This window comes from Dermacentor andersoni, chromosome 5, assembly GCF_023375885.2.
Source record: "Dermacentor andersoni chromosome 5, qqDerAnde1_hic_scaffold, whole genome shotgun sequence".
Lineage (NCBI taxonomy): Eukaryota > Metazoa > Arthropoda > Arachnida > Ixodida > Ixodidae > Dermacentor > Dermacentor andersoni.
The window spans coordinates 123,127,753-123,147,464 of record NC_092818.1 but is presented as its reverse complement, the minus strand read 5'-3'; positions in this window follow the sequence as shown (position 1 = coordinate 123,147,464).

Here is a 19,712-nt window from a genome sequence, read left to right as displayed (position 1 = left end):
GCTGGCCAGCTTCGCACAAATAACAAAAATTCGTAGCAATAAAACATTAATAGATAGACGTCATATATCCTCGCCCCTGCTGACTTATTACACAAAATGAAGAGAAACAAAACGCCACAACAACATCACATACGCTTAAAAAGTGGTATGTCAGTTGTGACCAATTTGGCTAAGTGAATTACGGTAATGGAATGGTTAGGTAGTGTCATCGTCAGATTTTGTGTAAAAGTGTTTTGCTGACATCTTTTCTTCCCTTAAGTATTACACGGTAAGGGGTACTAAAAGGTTAATAATGTAGATATTTGACAATCCTAACACGATATAGGCATCCCCGATTTTACCATGTCGCTCAAGTAGCCAGCCAGCAGAAATGAGAGCGTAACGACATCATGAGCCATGTTGGGCGATGCAGGCACCCCCGTTCAGCTGCTTCAGCAAACACAGCGACGGCGGCACACAGCATCGGTTGCTATCGCTTTGCTCCGTACATTCAGAAAGGCCATGGCCGACAGCTGATTGGAAGGAAGTGCAAATGAGCATGGAGTTAAAAATTTGGTTTGAGGAAGCCTCGTAATCTGATTTAATTCTTACAAGGGTCAAGCGGAGTTGAATAGTTAGCTGACAAGTCGGTTTCAAAAATATTGACACTTAAAAGGCTGGGGTTCAGCCTATCATTTAACGCACCATTCCAAGGATTTCAATGTCATTCATTAGCGGTGGTAATAGTGGTCAATAGTCATTAGTGGTGGTAATATTATTATTAGCTAAATTGTTATTTTTTATCCTGCATCTCTGTCACACGGACTTACGTTCATGTCGCTCTTACAGGGAGAACCTTAGAACAATATACACGGGCGCCTAATAGGCCTCTGTTCTTCCTTTTAACATGTTCTTTGTCTGGACTTCGTACATGCTATTCTTGAAAATAAAATACAATTGACATACAAATTACCCCACCTGCCTATAAAGGGCGTTAGGTTGCCATGCATAACTTGACTGCTAACACATCTAAGAATAATATGCATTGTTTGTAAATTAGAGTAAACATAGGCTCAAAATTAACTCCTATCAAAAGAATCCAACAACTAAAGCCACACAACTCATTGCTGCTGCAGCCACGAATTGCTGTAGTTGCACTAATACGGCACAACGGAATCGGCCCACAATAAAGGCTAGAAAGACACATAGTCGCTAGGGGAAAGTGCAGGTAACAAGCTAAGAAAAACATTGGCTTTAAGACATGCATCCTAGCGCATTCCACTGCAAGCGTCAACCCAGATGACGCTAATTTGTTTGCCTTGCGCAATAAAGCAACCTTCGTTGTTTTACACTGCGCACTTGGGAAATGTTTTTCTTGGACGCGGAGTTGCCACTACAATGTTATGAAATATTCCAGACAACGACTGGAGAGCCAAGTGGCACTACTATGCCGGAAGCTGGGAGAGCCTTGCCGGCATTACATATTTATGTTTTACGAAGGACTGGAACTATTGCGAAGACCACCGCATGTGGCTTAGCGGCTAGTTGTGTTGCGCTGCTAAGCACAAGGTCGCGGGATCAAATCTCGATGGCGGTGGAAGCATTCGATGGGGGTGAAATGCAAAAACGACCGCGTCCCTTTCATTAGGGGCACGTTAAAGAACGCAAGGCGTTGCAAATTAATCAGGAGTTCCCCACTATGGCGTGCCTCATAATCAGATCGTGGTTTTGGCAAGTAAAACCCTATGGCATGGCATGGCAAGAACTTTATTTTGGTCCAGAGAAACTAGGGCCCGAGGGCAAAAGCCCCAGGCTAAGTCGGTGGCTCCGTCCACGCAGGCACCGGTAGGCCAAAGGCTTTCCCGAGGTCGTGAGCTCTCCGAACGGCCAGGAGTTGATCTTGGAGGACTTCGGTGGATATGCGCCGACTCCAGTCCTCCTCACTGTGGAGATCCGAAGCCGTTTGGTTGGGGCACAGTCAGAACATATGATCAAATGGACACGGAGTGTGTCCACAAATTTTACATTCCGCGGGAAAATCGCGGTAAATTTTGTCAAGCACAAAAGGTGTGGGATAAGATTTAGTTTGAATCATTCCTTATGTGATTGCCTGAGCTCGGTTGAGCTTCTGATGGGGAGGGGGGGCGGAGGAAAAAACCTCGTGCCGTCCCTATAGTGTGAAGTGATCTCGTGAAAAGCACTAAGTGGGTCTTTGTAGGAGCCGCAGTCATCCTGGAGGAGTTCTTGATTGTTGAGTTGAGTTGAGTGATTGTAGGCTACTTGTGGGATTAGCCTTGCAGTTGCTGCCGGCAATTGCTCCACCATAGCGATACTTAAAATAAATCACATAAATCATACACAGACCTCAAAATTACAAATAGTCGCTCCTAAGGTCACCATGTGGAGGCCAAATCTGTGTCGTGCAGGTAAATTAAAAGACGGCGAGAAACCGCCTTCCTACACAACTGGTTCCCGCGCGAGAAAACAGTGTCCTGAACAGAACTGTGAGGAACTCCTGTCTTCTTGAGGGACCCGAATAACACACTCCTTTCCGCGTTATACAGAGTACAGCTCATTAGGTAATGTTCTATGTCACCGCACACACCAAACGTTGAACATAATGGAGACAACGCCAGGCCAGTCTTATACATCCACGCAGGGGTACGAGCAGAGCCCGTGCGAATGCGGAACAGTAAAGTGGCTTGCTTTCTTTTGAGACCCTTGATCACACATGGCTTTTGAGGTGAGCTCCGCAAAGAACTGAAGTGGCACAACACCGCTTCTCTGAAGAGTCTCTTGTAATCTTGAGGCACTTTTCTCAATGGATTCCCAGACAGCGCTCTATGGGCGAGGCTGTCTGCCATCTCGTTGCCTATGATACCTAAAGGCGAGGGCACCTATTGGACATGTATCGAGAAGCCTTTGATAAGGAGATTGTTCACTGAGCGTAGGGAGCTAAGACGTAAAGCATCAGTAGGGAACCGGTGCTCTAACCTCTGAAGGGCAGATTTTGAATCTGTAAGAATGACAACAGGTTGAGGCGTACAAAACCGTAGCTTCTTTAGAGCTGTCTCAATGGCAACGCTTTCGGCCGTTGTGGAGGTCACGACTGCAGTGAAGCGAACAGACCAATCGTACTTCAAAGAGGGAATGTGAAAAGCAGCTGCACTAGATCCTCTAATTTGGTTCACAGAGCCATTAGTAAAAATTTGAGGATGACGTGCATATTCAGTCTCAGGATGTTTGAGTACCAGCGAACGTGTTTCTGCTAATGGAGAACTCCGTTTAGCGCGAACGTGAGGAGTTGTTAACGAACAATCTAGGCTCGCGAATGACCAAGGTGGTTTCAGCCTCTTAGTTCGACCTCTAGCGTCAAGACCCAGGTAACCAAGAGCATTTAGTGTCAAGTACGCTCGGAACTCAGATCTCTTTCGGAGGCGCTGTAGAAGGGCTCGGCCGGCTACCGTCTGTTTGAGGTGGCCAATTTGCATCAATAACCTTTGCGAAGCGACTAGGCTAAGAGGTCTCAGACTCATAAAGTACTGCCTTGTTGAGAGCAGTCTGCGGAACGCCAAGAGCCCTCCTTAGGCCCTTTCTGTGCAAAACCTCAAGTCATTCCAGCTGTGATAGCGAGGAGGAAATTAAAGGAAGCTTGTACATTATTCGACTCGTCACCAGTGCATCGTGCAGCCTGATCATTGAACAAAGGTGATTTCCACATTGATCACTAGCAACCCTACGGATCACACTGAGACGCGAAGATAGCGATGTCACAAGCGAGTCCACAGCTCGTCGCCACCGTAGGCGGTAGTAAATAATGACGTCCAAAAAGCGCTTGTGCGTCAGTCGACGAAGGCAAGATTGATCAAGGTCTATCTTCAGCCGCGCATACCGTCTTCCTCTAACTGGAAACATGATTAAGCCATATGTTTCCACCAAGAGAGTCAACCCAACACCTTGAAGGTAATATTGTACTGAAACTAATGCCTGTTGAGCTATGAGAGCTAAACGCTTGTGTTGATATCCGATTAGCCAAAGACAAATGTCTTCCGCATATATTGACATATGCACATGCCTGCAATGTTTTTACACTTCAGCGGGAAGACCAACCGTTACAACATGAAAGAGCGTTGGGGAAAGAACACTTCCATGAGGTACACCTCGCGATACTGCCCTTTCGGAGCGTATGGTAATTCCTAACCGCACTTGAATTTTGCGATCACTGATAAATGACTCAATGAATCGCAGAAGATAGCCCTGTACGCCCATGGCCTGCAAGCTATTGAATATTGAGCTCTGAAGGACGCTATCATAAGCCTTTGATACGTCTAAAAATAGCTAGTGTTGAAAGGTCGAAAGCTCTATGATGTTCAATATGACTTATCAAGTCGAAGACGCTATCTTGCGCGCTTAAGCCTGTTTGGAATCCAGTGATGCATGTTGGCAGAGCACGTCTATCTTCGAGCCACCAAGATAGACGCTTACTTGCCAGCTTCTCCATGAGCTTAGCCACACACGACGTCAGTGATACAGGACGATACGAGGCCAAGTCTGTCATTTCTTTGCCGGGCTTCAGCACTGCGACATCACAAGCCACCTTCCATGAAGGAGGAACGTGGCCAGTCTCCCACATTCGATTGAGATAACTTAGGAGTATCTTCCTCTCTTCCAGAGGTAGGTTCTGCATCATCTGGTTGGTAATGCCGTCAGGACCTGGTGCACATCGACGCCGCAGGCTGCTGAGTGCTATCTGTAGCTCTCGAAGTGTGAACGGGGCGTCCACCACAGACGTAGACGTTGCAGGTATAAGAGCGCAGGGATGAATTCCAGAACTTGCACTTACAAAACTTACAAATGCATCTGCAAATTCCTCCGCCAAGCACACGAGAGGTTTCTGCTTGCGCAGTACAAGCGCTTCGAAAGGTTTACTAGGACGAGAATCACCAGCAAGACTGCCAATAGCTCGCCAAATTCTCGTCGTCGGTGAGAAAATAGTCAAGCTAGCGCAGAAGGACGCCCACTGCGACCTACAGAGCTTGTTCGTATGGCGTCGAATGGCAGAGTTAAGCCTATTGAAGGTCGTCTTCAAGGATCTGTCGTTTTTCTTCCGCATCAGTTGTCGCTCCGCCCTTCTACGCGCTGCACAAAGGTTCTTGAGTTTTAAATCCAGAGTCGGAAAATCATTAGGCAACTTGACCGCTGTGGTAGCAGCCATCTTACCAGAAATAATTTTGTCTATCACATCGCCAGAAACACATGCAAGTTCATCCCTGTATTTGTCCCAATTAACAACACGGTAATTTTAGAGCCGCGCATATGGAAGTCGGTAGTGAACACTAAAACTGGATAGTGATCACTTCCCATGCGGTCAGGTGCAGTTGACCAATTCACGCGGAAGTCAGGTGAATGCAAGGTTAGGTCTATAGATGTGGCTGAGGCTGGAGGCCGGAAGAAAGTGGGACTTCCATCACTGGCCACGCACAGGTCCAAACTGTCGATAACTTCCACATGTTTGCATCCTCGGAAATCTGTGTTCCTGTCACCTCAGACAGAGTGATTGGCGTTGAAATCACCGCAGATAATTCGGGGGACTGGGCAACAGTCACAGAGCTGCTGCAGAAACAAATCCATTGCTACCTGCTTCCGCGGAGACACGTATACGGATGCAACCGAAAGAGTTCGGAAGCCAAGCCGTATCCTCACAGCCGCTACCTCAATACTATCGGTGCAAAAATCGGTGACGTTCAAAGCCACATGAGGAATCTCTCTTGGTATGTAAAGGGTGGCACTTCCTGCGAGAAATGACTTTATGCTGCAATTCGGGTGGGCGACATATCCAGTCAAATATCTCCCGCTTGAAAGGCCAGCCTCCGAGAGGGCCAATACTGGAACACACGTATCTTTCAATAATAATTTCAGTTCTCCTAATCAACTTATAATCCCAGCGCAGTTCCATTGCATAATAAACGGCCCTATTCGGTGATTTTTAGTTGCACGAGGTTGAAGAAGACTAGCCATATTATAAGGTAAAGTTCGCTGCGAAGGCGGTAATCATGGAGTCAAACGAAAGAACGAGCTGTAGAAAGCTCTTCAGGGTGCCAGTCTGCATCACTTGAACATATGAACGCAGGACTACAAATAAAACTCTGAGAAGGTTGGACAGATCCTGATTTTTGAGCTCCTTATTTTGCTGCACGCACTGCCTCACAACTTCAACAAAAGATGTGGACTGGGACCCACTGCAGCTGGTTTCATTCTCTCTTTTGACGCAAGGGAATGCCCTCCATGTCGTCGAGTATGGCTGTGATCTGGTCGCTGAAGAACTTGGACACTTTGTGCTGCAGCAGATCGAGCAACCGACACACCCATAGAGAACTTTTCCGTCTTGCTAGGGTCAGGTCGCTCACTGACGTTGCTTGTTACCACGCTACGAACTTCCGACTCTAACGCAGGGAACTCAACTTCCGAATCTAACGCCCGGAACTCGTCACTTTCAGGTATCCGCTTCTCAGTAGGTTGTGGTCTGGGACCACTAATGAAGGAGAGTCGACGGTGTAAGACGCTTACAGGGAAGGGGCAGCCACCGAAACTCGCTGGATGGTCCCCACCACAATTAGCGCAAGCAAAATTTGCCTTGCAGGTTTTGTAATCGTGGGTGCCACCGCATCGTTTGCAACGTTGATCTTTGACGTAAACTTTGGCTACATGCCCAAAGCGTTGGCACCTAAAGCATCGGGGAGGAGTTTCAACGAACTCTTTGACTGCATGCTTGGTAGAACCGAGGTAAATTTTTGGGGGCGTTCGGTGTTGGGAGCAAAGGTTATCACAACAGAGTTAGTAGGTTTCGTTGCCCATTCCTTTTCTTGAGTCTCCACCCGGCGCATCAGACGTTTCACATACAGAACACCTTGCGGTTTCAAATAGTCAAGAAGTTCGCTTTCCGAATACCACACTGGTACTCCCCTAATAACACATGTGTTAGTCATGTAGGACTGGGGCAACCGGGCTTTAACTCTTATGTCACCAATCTGAGAGCACCGGAGAAGAATATCAACTTGCTCTTCTGTTGCGATATCTAGACAGAGAGCACCTTGCTTTGTGAAGCAACTCCGAATCGGAGCAGATCCCAGCAGTACTTTAATGGCTTCAAAGAGCCTGATAGGGTTCCGCTATCTAAAATCAACACCTGTCTCTGTTAGCAAAATTACCACTAGGATTCCGACCGTTCTTTGCTTCCGATGACTCACCACCTTGAAAACGTCCCTGTCCACTTCCGCCATATCAGCCACTTCCTCGTCAGGGTCGACGATACTTGAGTCGTCCCCACTGAGCGATGATGACGCACTGGACCGCTTATCGTCCCCGATGTCTGGCAGCTCCACGCCTTGCGAGGCCATGGCCGCCGCCACAACGCTGGTTTCCTTCGGATGGCGCTGTCCCTTTAAAGATGCCGGCGCAGGAGCAGCCGTACCCTTCCCATAGGCACAGTACCGCCTTAAAGATGCGTCCGTCTTCCAAGGATATAAATAAGTCACTTAATGAATAGCAAAACCTATGCAAAAATTACATAGCTGAGGTGACAACAGAACGAACAGCGTCGTCTTCCTCTTCTTGATATGATGCGCGGCATGTGCGATCTCCCAAAGCAGAGTGAGCTTGCTCGTTAGGATTGCAGCCATTGGGGCTGACCGAGTGGCCCTGATGAGACGGAAACCAGACTAGGTGGGAGCGATCCAGTTGCTCGTAATTATTAGTATCAAGACTGTGTATCAGTAACTTGCGTGCTTCCATTGAGACGAAGCCGCCTGAGTAGTTTCTAATAGCTCTACGGGAATCGGAGAAAATCGTGGAGCTTCTCCTCATTTTAATTGAAAGTGTATGCTAGAGAGTTTCTTCGGCAGTATGAATTGAGCTCGTTCTTAGTGACGCCGGGCTTATTAATTTACTGTTCTCATCGACCACGGCAATAGTGTAGCGGTTGCCGGATCCATAACCAGTTGCATCGACAAAAAGAGCGGAGCTTTGTTGTCGGTGCAGTTTACCCCGAATGCATATGGCCCTGGCGTCCCTTCTGCCCTTGTTGTGGACAGGATGAATATTTTTAGGTATGTGGTCCACAAGTAATTGTGTGTTCACCTCCTTGGGTATCTTGAACTTAGAGACGTCTGCTCCTCGAGACAGTATTCCGACTTCACCTAAAATTTTGCACTCTGGCTCAGTGTTGGAGGGTCTTGCAATTTGTGACATCAAATGCGCCTCAATGAGCGCGTCTATAGTGTTATTAAGTCCTAACTTGTTGAGGAGTTCGTTACTCGTTCCGTGCGGGAGTCCCAGAGCCCTTTTGAGTCCGGAGCGTATAAGCGTGTTTAGCTTAGCCTTCTCTCCTTTCCCCCAGTTCAGGTATGATGCAGTGCACATAACATGACTGACGAATAATGCCTGATATGCTCTGATGAGATTGTCCTCCTTGAGGCCTGCATTTCGATTTGAGACCCTGCCCAGGAACCTTAAAGTACTGTTGGCCTGCCCTGTGAGACGGTTTAGGGCCGTAGCATTACAGCTTCTTGGGTCAATGAGAAGACCCAGAACTTTAATTGTGTCTGCTCTGGGTATGACTCGCCCTGTGTTGTCTGTGATTTTAACTGGCAGAGTTTCTAAAGGTGCAAGGTTCCTAACATCATGTCTCCCCTCTCTAACAAGCAGCAACTCAGATTTACTAGGTGGTAGTTTGAGTCCGGTGCCCTTAAGGATGAATTCTGCGGTGTCAACGGCTGCCAGTAGTGTCTGCTCTATTGCTGCGAGTGACCCCCTGGGGACCCACACTGTGACATCGCCAGCGTATATGACGTGCCCCAAGCTCGGCATTTCGGACGATTCCTCCAAGAGCCTGTGCATGGCAATGTTAAAGAGGAGTGGGGTAATACCGAACCTTGTGGTGTGCCGCTGTCGCCTAAATTGTATGGACCACCTGTGACTATACCGAGTTCCACCCGAGCTGTCCATTTAGCTAGAAAGGAGGTCACATATTTGTAAAAATTGCTTCCCAGGTTCAAGGTTGAGATTTCATGCAGGGTATGTTTATGTGCCACCGTATCAAATGCTTTCATAAGACCCAGACACAGGAGGCCCTTTACGTCCCTGCTAGGGTCGTCAATAATAGCACGTTTGATAATGAGCACGGCGTCCTGTGTGGATAATGCCTTCCGAAAACCTAAGAGATTGCGCCTGAAAAGCTCCTGGGTTTCTATTTGTCCTACTATCCTGTTATGAATAGCATGTTCGGCTGCCTTGCCAATACGAGATGTAAGTGATATGGGCCTGAGCTTCTCCTTTGTTAGTGGTTTGCCATGTTTCGGTATAAACGACACCTTGGCCTCCCTCCATTCTGGTGGGAGCGTGCCAGATCTCCAGTGACTGTTAATTTTGACCGTGATTATGTCTATGGCATCATCGTCCAGGTTTCGCAAAAGCTTATTTGTGATGCCATTCGGACCTGGGGCAGATCTACCATTTAAATTAAAGAGTACGTGCCTTATCTCAGCTGTAGTGAAGTCACGGTCGAAGTCCGGTTGCTATATTCCCGAGTAAGGTTCCCTTATTTTTTCTTCGTTCTCATATTCATTTTTAAGTGGCAGGTACATGTGTGCGAGGTAGTTTGCGACCTCGTTTGCTGTCCGTCCTATAGTTACCTGCTTACTGACGAGTCTGTTTATGGCGAGGTTTGTAGCACCTCTGGAGAACTTCAATAAGGAGGCTCTTCAATAGATTCCATTTGCCTTCTCTGCGCAGTCTGCCGTCTGTTTCTCAGCAAGCTTCGTCCCATTGTTGACGTGAGAGTTAGGCCGCGTAGGTTTCAATATCACGATTAACTTAGGCGATCTTGGCTCTAAGTCTTCTATTAAGTCTGTGATTCTTCCATCTGGTTAGAAGGGAATTCTTCGCCTGCAGCATGTGAGCGAGCTTAGAGTCCATTTTCGGGACTTCAATTTCAGTTGAGGTTTCTTTAGTTGCTTTCTTAATCGTTGCCTTTAGTTGATCTAAAAGCGCCTCATAAGACCCGTCATATATGCTGGTTTCCTTACGCAACTTACGAAAGAGATCACAGTCCACGTACTGATCTTTCCTCGGTGGTGGTGGCTGCGTCTGTAAGATGACCTCAATTATGTAACGATCACTTCCCAAATTCTACTGAAGATTATGGCACAAGCCTTCAATTCCCCGAAAGAATGCTAGATCCCGGGTTGTATCTCTGGTAGTGGAGGTACCAGTTCTCGTGGGGAAGTTAGCATCTGTAATAAGAGCAAATTTTAACTCAGTGGCCGAAGTTGCTAAATTAGTACCCTTGACGCTCTGATGACCATAGCCCCATGTGGGGAGCGTTGAAGTCCCCAGCCGCTACGAGCCACAACGAGCCCCTACACTTCATAACACTTGCCGGACTGGGTCACACGTCGGATCTATGTCCGATTTCACCACAGCCGCAGCACACATCCATCTGTCGTCGGTAGAGATTACACGGCATGAGTACGTTACCACAAATAACGTGGTTTTGCACATTTTATCCCTCAAAAAGTACCACCACCGTTGTAGTTTGGTTGATCCGATGTAGCTCGACGAGGCCCGGACTTCAATGATTGACGAAAAGAGTTTTCAGTTCCGCGTCGCTAATGTCCAGGTCGATACCGTGAACAACACCATTGCATGTATCTTCTCATGCTGCGGTGTAGGCCACCACTGCGAAGGGTTCGTCGTTCGTATGGATCTTGCGTACCTTCGCGTAAGCTCTCGCGCTTTATTGCCGCGGAGTCGACACCACCAAAATGTTTTGACAACCGTTTGGACAGTACGTGTCCTCCGTCGTGTCCTTCGGCGCTAAGGCTGCCGCCATGGCCAGCGCTCTAGAGAGATGTACCAGGCTGAACTTTTTAACGTCGAGGTCGCCGCATGGGCGGACAATTATCTTGGTGTGATCCCTTGGGAGCATCGGGACCCTAGAGGCGGTAGCGAAGCACTTAAGCACGTTCTGCAAGGTGGCCGTGCGGGGACTACCTTTCCCGCCATGGTTGGTATCCTTTATAGCCACGGATTTTCCGCCAGCGGCTAATGCACGTCTCCTTCGGCGAGCGATGGCTGTCATCCATCCGATATCTTCCTCCGAGGTGATCTCCATGCCTTCAACAGCTAAGCCGGAGGCCATGCCAACACTCCGTCGTGCGCGTAAGGCTTAGCTCTACAGCGCGAGTTAGGGGCTAGCACCTTTTCTACGTGGCACCCAGAAAACAGTTTGCAAAGAGCCGAAAAATAGACCCACCGGCAAAAAATGGGCATCCACGTAATTCTTGGTTCTCAGGGGCGGCACAAAAATTTTGGCACAAAAACATTGATCGAAGCGGGAGCCGATGTTTGCACGACTGCACTAGTCGGCTACTTCTTCTTTTCCACGAAAAACCCTAGAAATATAATTTTTAACTATAGTGAATGCAAGGAGCTTGCTTGTCACTTGTGCTTGAACGAAGTACAAAGACGTCTAGCAATGTTGTGGGACTATAATCTTCGCCAAGGCCTCCCAAACGCGACATAATACTCTTAGTGGCTGTATTTTTTGCCCACTATGCCAGTAAAGATTTAATCTGACACACGGACCCTACGTTTCTGAACGCGAGAAGGTGAGTCCGGGCAGTCAGGTAGGCACGTGCGTGGGAGGCAGAAAGCCAGGCGACGAGAAAATTGCCAACCGTATACCAGTCGCGCGACTAAAGGGCTTGAACGGTGTGGGACACTCGCGTTCGTAGGGCTCTTAACTGGTAGCTTAGCGTGTAACTATCAGGCATGGCTTCACGTTGGCCTCTGTTGTCGTTCGCATGTAGTAACTTCTTTTCTAGTCTACTGCGCGGGTACATTCAAGTACGCGATCGCATTATCAGCATGCGAATTACGAGGAGACGTGATTACGTGGTGAATATCTACGAGCCAATGAACATCACGCTTATCTGAAGCCAACAGGCCGCGCACCTCTGCGTTCTTGTACTGACTGGAATGTAGCTGCGCATAGTACTTTCAAAGTTTCGTTGCTTTAGGCCATGCCAATGGTGCATGCACAAAGAAGACACTGGAAGCCGATTTCCTAAACTAAATTTCCAGTGTATAAACAGTCACCGCGTTCTTGATTTCACCTATGCGTTGACCAGCAGGACCACGTATATTAGAGGAGTTTTGGGGAACCTAACGTAACATGTTTCTTTGTTTTAAGATAGTCTGAGATTTTACATGTTAAAACAACGCTCTAATAATGATACACGCCGTAGCGTAGCGCTTTGGGTTATGCTTCACAATCTGGATTTTTTAACGTGAGCCCCACGCGCGGTGCACGGATGTTTTATGCATTTTGCCCTCATCGAAATGCGACAGCCGCAGCAGGGATGTGATCCCATGCAACCGGGCTCAGCAGCGCAATGCCAAATCAACTACACCACGGAGGGCGTAAAGTAAAAGCTAAGTGGACGATTCTCTTGTAGGCAAATAATTGCACGGTGCGAAGAAACGAAGAAAGAGAGGTTTCAACTATATACTGAAGTTTTAAAGCATAGATTGAAATTTATGCTCATGACAATGCGGTTTATGAAATTCTTATTCCCGATTCTTTTATCCTGATAAGTCAGAGTACTCGTGAGAAAAAGTTAACATTTAGACGAACCAAAAGCGAGGTGCCAGCAGTATTAATCTTCAAAATCACATTTGGGCATTCACATTCTTCTCTATAGAAAAAAAATGCAAATAACACAGAAATGTCAACTGGCGCCTTTAAACAAACATATGAGTGGCCGAGCGGTTCACGTAGCAGCATAAAGACGTACAGCGGGGTGAGAGACTCGCCCCTGCATAGGCATTGCTATAGTAGACACACAGTAGAAAAGAAAAAAATGCACTCCATTCATAAACCGAAAAAATGTTTTGTATCACTAATGGCCACTATTCATCTCATCTTTGCTGAACTTGAAAACCCAAGCCTCAATAAATGTTGAGAAATTCTGAGTCCTAAAGTAAGCAAAAAGAACTATACACTTTTATTTGTCAGCCTCTCGCCCGTGGTTGATCGCGTGCGCAACAAGATGTACGAGTGTACATCTTGTTGCTAGAAGCATCGTGAGTGTCGGAGCGTGTCGACGTTTTGTGTGAAAAAAGGACATCTCAGCCATCAAAGCAGGAACGGAGGACTTCGGCTGACTCATAAGAGCACATAAAAACGAGAACCGTAATGAACAGTCAAAGTAGGAAGCCAAAAGCTTACAGGAGCGACAGTTTGGGACAATGACCAAAGGCCCTAGTAACATCTAATAGTCGCCCTTCAAAAGGGAATATTTCGGGCTCTCTGTCCATTCTTTCACACTCCCTTGCTGAACTAAATACATTTCGTCTCTGCTCCACAAGTAAACAAGGGAAGCTCATGTGCCACGTGTATTTTGTCATGTCGCATCTTTTTCTGCTATCGCGGATTATGCCCCTGGACACTCCAGAAGACGCCAGTAGTAACGTATCTCGATTACGTGTCAGTTCCATGGCTTGTGACCATTTCGTGATAGGACATTTCGTTTCACAATCAACTCAGCTGTACGCAGTATATCTTCTTGACAACAATTCGAGTGTATCCACTGAAAACATTTTAAAAGAGCTGTGCCAGGAAGCAACGAAGATGATAGTCAATGTCATTGAAAGGTTTCTTGTTTAGCCTGCTGCATATTTCTATAACATTCGTTTATCACAAAACCTTATGGGCATAGCAGCATATACTCAAAGTGACCGTCAACGTCGATGTCAAACGATATCTTGTTAAAACACAGCACGCACCTTCCAGCTTCGCAGCAAAAAGTTGGTATAGTTGAATTTGCCTTTCAACTCACCACTGCGCATAGTGGATATTTATACTTATCTTTATTGCCTGCTACCATATACAGACAGTTGAATACGGACTGTGCACTGTTCTCTCGCGCAGAAGCGTCTTCGTCGTGCGGCATCAGCGGCTTCTCGCGTGAGATATTAAGATCAGCTCCCGGCTGGCAAGAGAAACATGTTGCTTTGCTTTTGAAAGCTTGCATGTATTCGAGCGCTTTTCTACACAGAATAAAGGCGCTGAATTTTTTGCCCGTGCAAAGAGCTGACAGTGATCGGGGTAATATTTAGCTCACCGCTACACACAAGCCAAAGGGACTGCCGGGATCCACTGGTCGCCGCCGCATCGTGCTTTCAAGTTGCTGCTGGCACAGTACCACATTGATGTGACGTGACAGAAGTATGGCGGGAGGTGGAAGGGGTGGGACTCCAACGCCGGTTCCGTTCCTCGCGGGGTACACGATAAGTGTGATCCTTTCGGGAAGCTCCATTGGGACAAGGTGCCGACGGCAACAAAGAGACGTGCTCTCTTAGTTCTGCCTCTACACGGTCGTTCGACTGCTGCTATGCTTGCTTGCTTATTTGCGCTTACCCTCTTTGTCTCGCCGCCTCCCCCACTCCCCTTTTATCTTACTACTTATTTTTGCTTCTAGGCGGTGCTATTTTGTTAGGAGGAACACGAAGTCTCCCGTGACAATTTATTTCGTTATGCGGTCGTTTGCGAACGTCTCGCCCACTCGTGTCCTAGTTTCTCCCGTTCACGGTACACGCCTTTCCTCTTGCCATTACACGGCCACTCCCAATTATTCGCATTTGGCAGAGTTTCAACGCAAAATAGATCGTCAGGGGGAGAAGTGCTTTCTTGTTTATAGAACTAATGATTGCACTGAGGTTAATAAGAGGCGAATGCTCTTATGTGAATTAACAGTGGACTCCGCATTCTGCTTCCTGAGTTGTTCTGCGACAGAATAGTGTTCAACTGAGCCAGTTTTCCTGTGGCCAAGGCTAGTCTCAACAGTTTAAGCAAGAGCGGTTTGTGGCGCTGTCAACAAGCCGACTTTTCATGACACGAATCATGGTGTTGTATACTGCGGTACGAACAGCTCGACATTGTTCCTGAGGCACAACATAATCTCACGTTTCGTCGAGCTTAGTAAATGGCTACATTTACAAATTACCATTCTAGAATGACCACTATGCCTTAAAACGGCCTCGCATCATCAGTTTTTTAAGCGCGTCCTTTCTCATCTTTTGATCGCCACCAGCCGGCGTGATGTAAAGACACACCAATGAAAAGAATTGATCTCTGCTGTGTTTTTAAATTACGCCTCCGTGACACTTGTGGTGACGGCGCTTTGAATTGCACACGGTGACGTCGTGGATTTTGACGCCGTCTCCTCGGGCCTGGTAAACTTATTTTTGTTGTAAAAAAAAGGAATTGCAGTGTATGCTAGAAAAGCCAGATATTAAACTTAGCAAGTTTTAAGAACTTTAGAAGCGCCAAAATACAAAAAATATACTTTGTCGTCCATGGCGTCCCACTGAGGTACCTAGGTTTCAGCGCAAAGTTAAAAAAATGAAATGCTGACCGGCAGTTCTTTTTTTTCTTGTAATTATCAACGTATTACCACGAAATCAACCAAACTAGCGTTCTTCAAGAATACCTTATCAATTGAACCTGGTTTTAAAGACTTCAAGGGTTTTTGTGAAATGGCGTCGCATAAATAGAAAAAACTAAACAAAATAAAGGCATATTAGTTACGACGCTACACTACTAAAGAAAGAAAAATGTAAATGAAAGGGGCTCTGATATATTATTGCTTTACTACAGCAAAGTCCCTCAAGTATATAATTACAAGTATAAGCAATGAAAAGTGTTTTGCGAAGTCTTGCACAAGAACCACACTTTATATACTTTTCGAAGATGTGTTGGAAGGCTTGCACATTGATTCGTATTTATTTTAACTGCTAGAAATTTAGGGGACCCTGCTAGGGCACACTACTAGGGCACACGTGGCAAACATGAAAGAATATATACTCTGCGCAATCGGTCCCTACACAACAGTTAATTTATTTATTCCACCGTTCTGTACAAATAATCGATTCTCCGCGTTATGTGAACGCCTACTACAGTGGAGTCTGCAAAATTTTTTTTTCGTTTTTGCTCTAGCCTGGCCGTGCGTGGGTGGCCCCATGGTTCTTGTCTGCACTAAGTAGGGCGCTTAAAGCATCGCACAAACACTCGCGCTTGCGCAGGGCTTCAGTTGCATGCTATTATAAACAATATTGATGAATGCTGATCACGAACCTGATGTAACAGGTACGAAAAGCAAAAAAAAAATTACGACAGAAATCGCCTCTCGTTCATGCTTCGAGGGGATGGCAGCGTCGTTACTCAACTAGGCACCGTCATCGAAGCACTCTTACTAGGAACACGTGCAGGACCCGGAATCGTATTCTTATTTTTTTTCTTTTAAAGCGCGTCGCATATATAATATTTATAAACTGGGATTGTATGTAAATTGCTAATTACGCCAGCTCGAAGGCGGCTTTATCGCAATGCGTGTGCGTGCGTGTGTCTGCATATGTGTGTGTGCTTGCTCCCTCATCTTATTCGTCTCGCCTGATCTCATACACTCGCTGCTTTTGTTTCGTTTCGTTTTCTTTTACTGATGGCTGCTTTTTCAAGGTCGCTTCAGCGTTTTCACTGTCTTTAACAGCTGTAAAATTTCCGCCACATGTTATAGGGGGAGCGTCAAAGCGAACGAAGAGGATTGGTTGGTTAGTTTGGGTTTAATTGCACAAAGGCAACTAAGGCCATGCTGCGCCAGACACAAGACAAAATGAAACGCAACGTTAGAGCAGGTAAACCTGCATTACATTATAGCTGGTGTAAATAACCAGTTTTTTCGAAAAAGTCGAACAGGTTAGCAAATGGCAGTAGGGGGTCATCTTCTACTAATAGGGTAGGGTGTAATGGAGTGTGCAAATTATACAGGCTGTGTAGGAACATCAGTCTCAGTGTGTCGATGTGTCGACATGTTATTAGGATGTGTATGACTGTGAGAGGTTCATGGCATTTTTCGCAGGTTGGCGGGTTTTCTTTTCGGAGGAGGAAATTGTGCATCAAATGTGTGTGTCCAATTCGAAGTCGACACAAGATCATCTCGTAGAAAGAACCGTTGCTGGTGACTGCATGATTTCCACTCGCCAATTACGTGTTTAATAAGATGTCGCTTGTTGTTTAAACATTTGTCCCAATCGTACTGCCCTTTTGACGTCAAGGCCTTTCGAATCACATTGATACTGTCTTCATATGGAATTGTCGCATTTCTAATGTTTTTGTACGCTGGGGGAGGGGGGGCATTGATGCGCATCTATCCGGGGCTTCGTTACCCGGTATACCAACATGGCTTGGTACCCAGCAAAACCTAATTGACCTGCCGTATTTGTTGATTGTTATCATGTTTAAGATACCCTATCAGGGGTTCACATTCGGCTTTCATGTGAAGAGCCTTCAGCGTGCTAAATGAATCAGTGTATATGATTGTGTTTTCGTGTTTCTCAGCGATGATCTTTTTAACCACAGTCCATATTGCATAGACTTCAGCTGTGTAGACAGAGGCGTGCTGTGGCAAACGAATACTTCTTTTCCAAAGTGTTGTTACGGCCACCCCACCCACGTGTTCTTCTGTTCTAGATCCATCAGTGTCAAATTCCGTGTAATATTGATATTTGTCCTGTAGAAAGCGAAATTCTTGTATAATGTGTTCGTGTGGGCTTTCTTCTTTAAATGTGTCAATGTCCAATCACATAGCGGTGCGAAATCGTGCCACGGGGGCAAGCGCTGTGGCTTTCTCGCAACCTGAAGGACTTCGCGAGGAATGTCATAATCCCGAATATATTCCTTATATCGTAGGACAAGCGGCTTAATCATCTTTGGTTTGTTTGTTTAGTGTAAGCGTGAGTTACACTGTGCGACAATGTTGAATCATATGTGTTGTGGTGAGGACTGAATTCTGAGTACGTAAGTAAAAGTCAGTAGCATCTGCTGTAAAGGAGGTTCATTACAGTCAACATACAAACTCTCGCCAGGCGATGTTCTGTAAGCACCACTTGCAGCCAGTCGTAGTCCAAGGTTATGAACTGGATCAAGTCATCGGACCTAAGACTGTCTGGCTGAACCGTATATGATGCTACCATTATCTAATATGCTGCGCACCAAAGTACGGTAGATGTGTAGTAGGCATTCACGGTCAGAGCCCCAGCGCTTCCTGGACAGGACTTTGAAAACGCTAAGTGCATTGTTCGCTTTTATTTTAAGGCTCTTTATGTGAGCGAGAAAGTTCAACTTTTTATCAAACAGAACACCCAGAAACTTGTGTTCTTGTTTTACTGGTAGTGTGGCTTTTTGTACCTTAAGGGTGGGATCTGGTTGTAGGCCTCTTTTTGTGCAAAGACAACACTAATAGTTTTTTTCACTTGAGAAATGAAAACCGTTTTCAGACGCCCACTGCGTTAGTTTGTTTAATGTAATTTGAATTCGCCGTTCGCAGGATGTCAGGTTCGATGTACGACACACAATTTGTAGATCATCCACGCATAATGAATGCATTACAGAGCATGGAATTACCTTATTGACCGAGTTCAGTTTCACCACAAACAATGTTGTGCTTAATACGCATCCTTGTGGCACACCCTTTTCCTGAATGAACACACGCGACAGCGCCGTTCCTAAACGCACTTGGAATGTTCGGTCTGAAATGAAATCGGCTTGACATTTGAGCATTCTACCTTGGATTCCTAAATCTGCTAAGTCCCTTAAAATACCAAAACCTCCATGTTGTGTCGTACGCCTTTTCTAGATCAAAGAAAACAGCGAGACAATATTGCTTGTGTAGAAAGACCGCACGTATCTCGTGTTCTAGCCGGACTAGGTGGTCCGTTGTCGAGCAACCTTTCTTCTACCCACACTGATGGTTATCTCACAGGTTCTCCCCTTGAAGGACGTATGTCAATATGATGTTTATAATGGCTTCATAAGACTTTGCAAGACAACTTGTGAGCGCTATAGGCCTGTAGCTGGTTGCTGTTGTGGGAGGTTTTCCAGCTTTCAAGAAAGGGATAATGATGGCGTTCTTCCCTCTTTCGGCATTGTTCCCGTTTCCCAGATTATATTAAAACCGAAGCAACGTTTCAACTGCATTAGGAGATAGATGAGCGAGTATTGCGTAATGTACTCTGTCCGGACCAGGTGCTGTGTTTTTGTCAGTGGTAAGTACTCTATTGATTTCCGGTAGTGTTAAGGGGGCATTATACGATCTCTCTGAACTTCCAGTGCTCGGAAGTTTGAGTTTTTCCGCTGATTGCTTATATTTTAGAAATGCAGCAGAATAGTTTACTGAGCTTGTTATATCATGAAAATTCTGCCCTAATGTGTCTGCTTGTTCTACTAAATTTGTTTGTGTACCTGGGGGTGAAAGTATGGGTATTGTGTAAGGAGCGTAGTCGCCTCTAAACTTACGAACCTGATCCCACATTCTTTTGGAAGTTATCAAGATGTCTTCCAGGACTGTCTTTCGGCTTGTCTGCGTGTGCACCTGGCTTTCGCCTTTGCTTTTTTGAAAGAGAGTAGATTATATTGTGTTGGGTATCACCGAAACATACCCCACGCTTTGTTTTGTCGTTTTTTTTTGTTCGCGTACATTCCTTCGTCGACCAGGGCTTTAGGTTTTTTCTTAGGAAGCCAGACGATTGTGGAATTGTTTCTTCTGCTGCAGCAAATATACAGGCGGTGATCTTGTCATTCATTTCGTCTGTGGTTAACTCATTTGATATGTTATCCA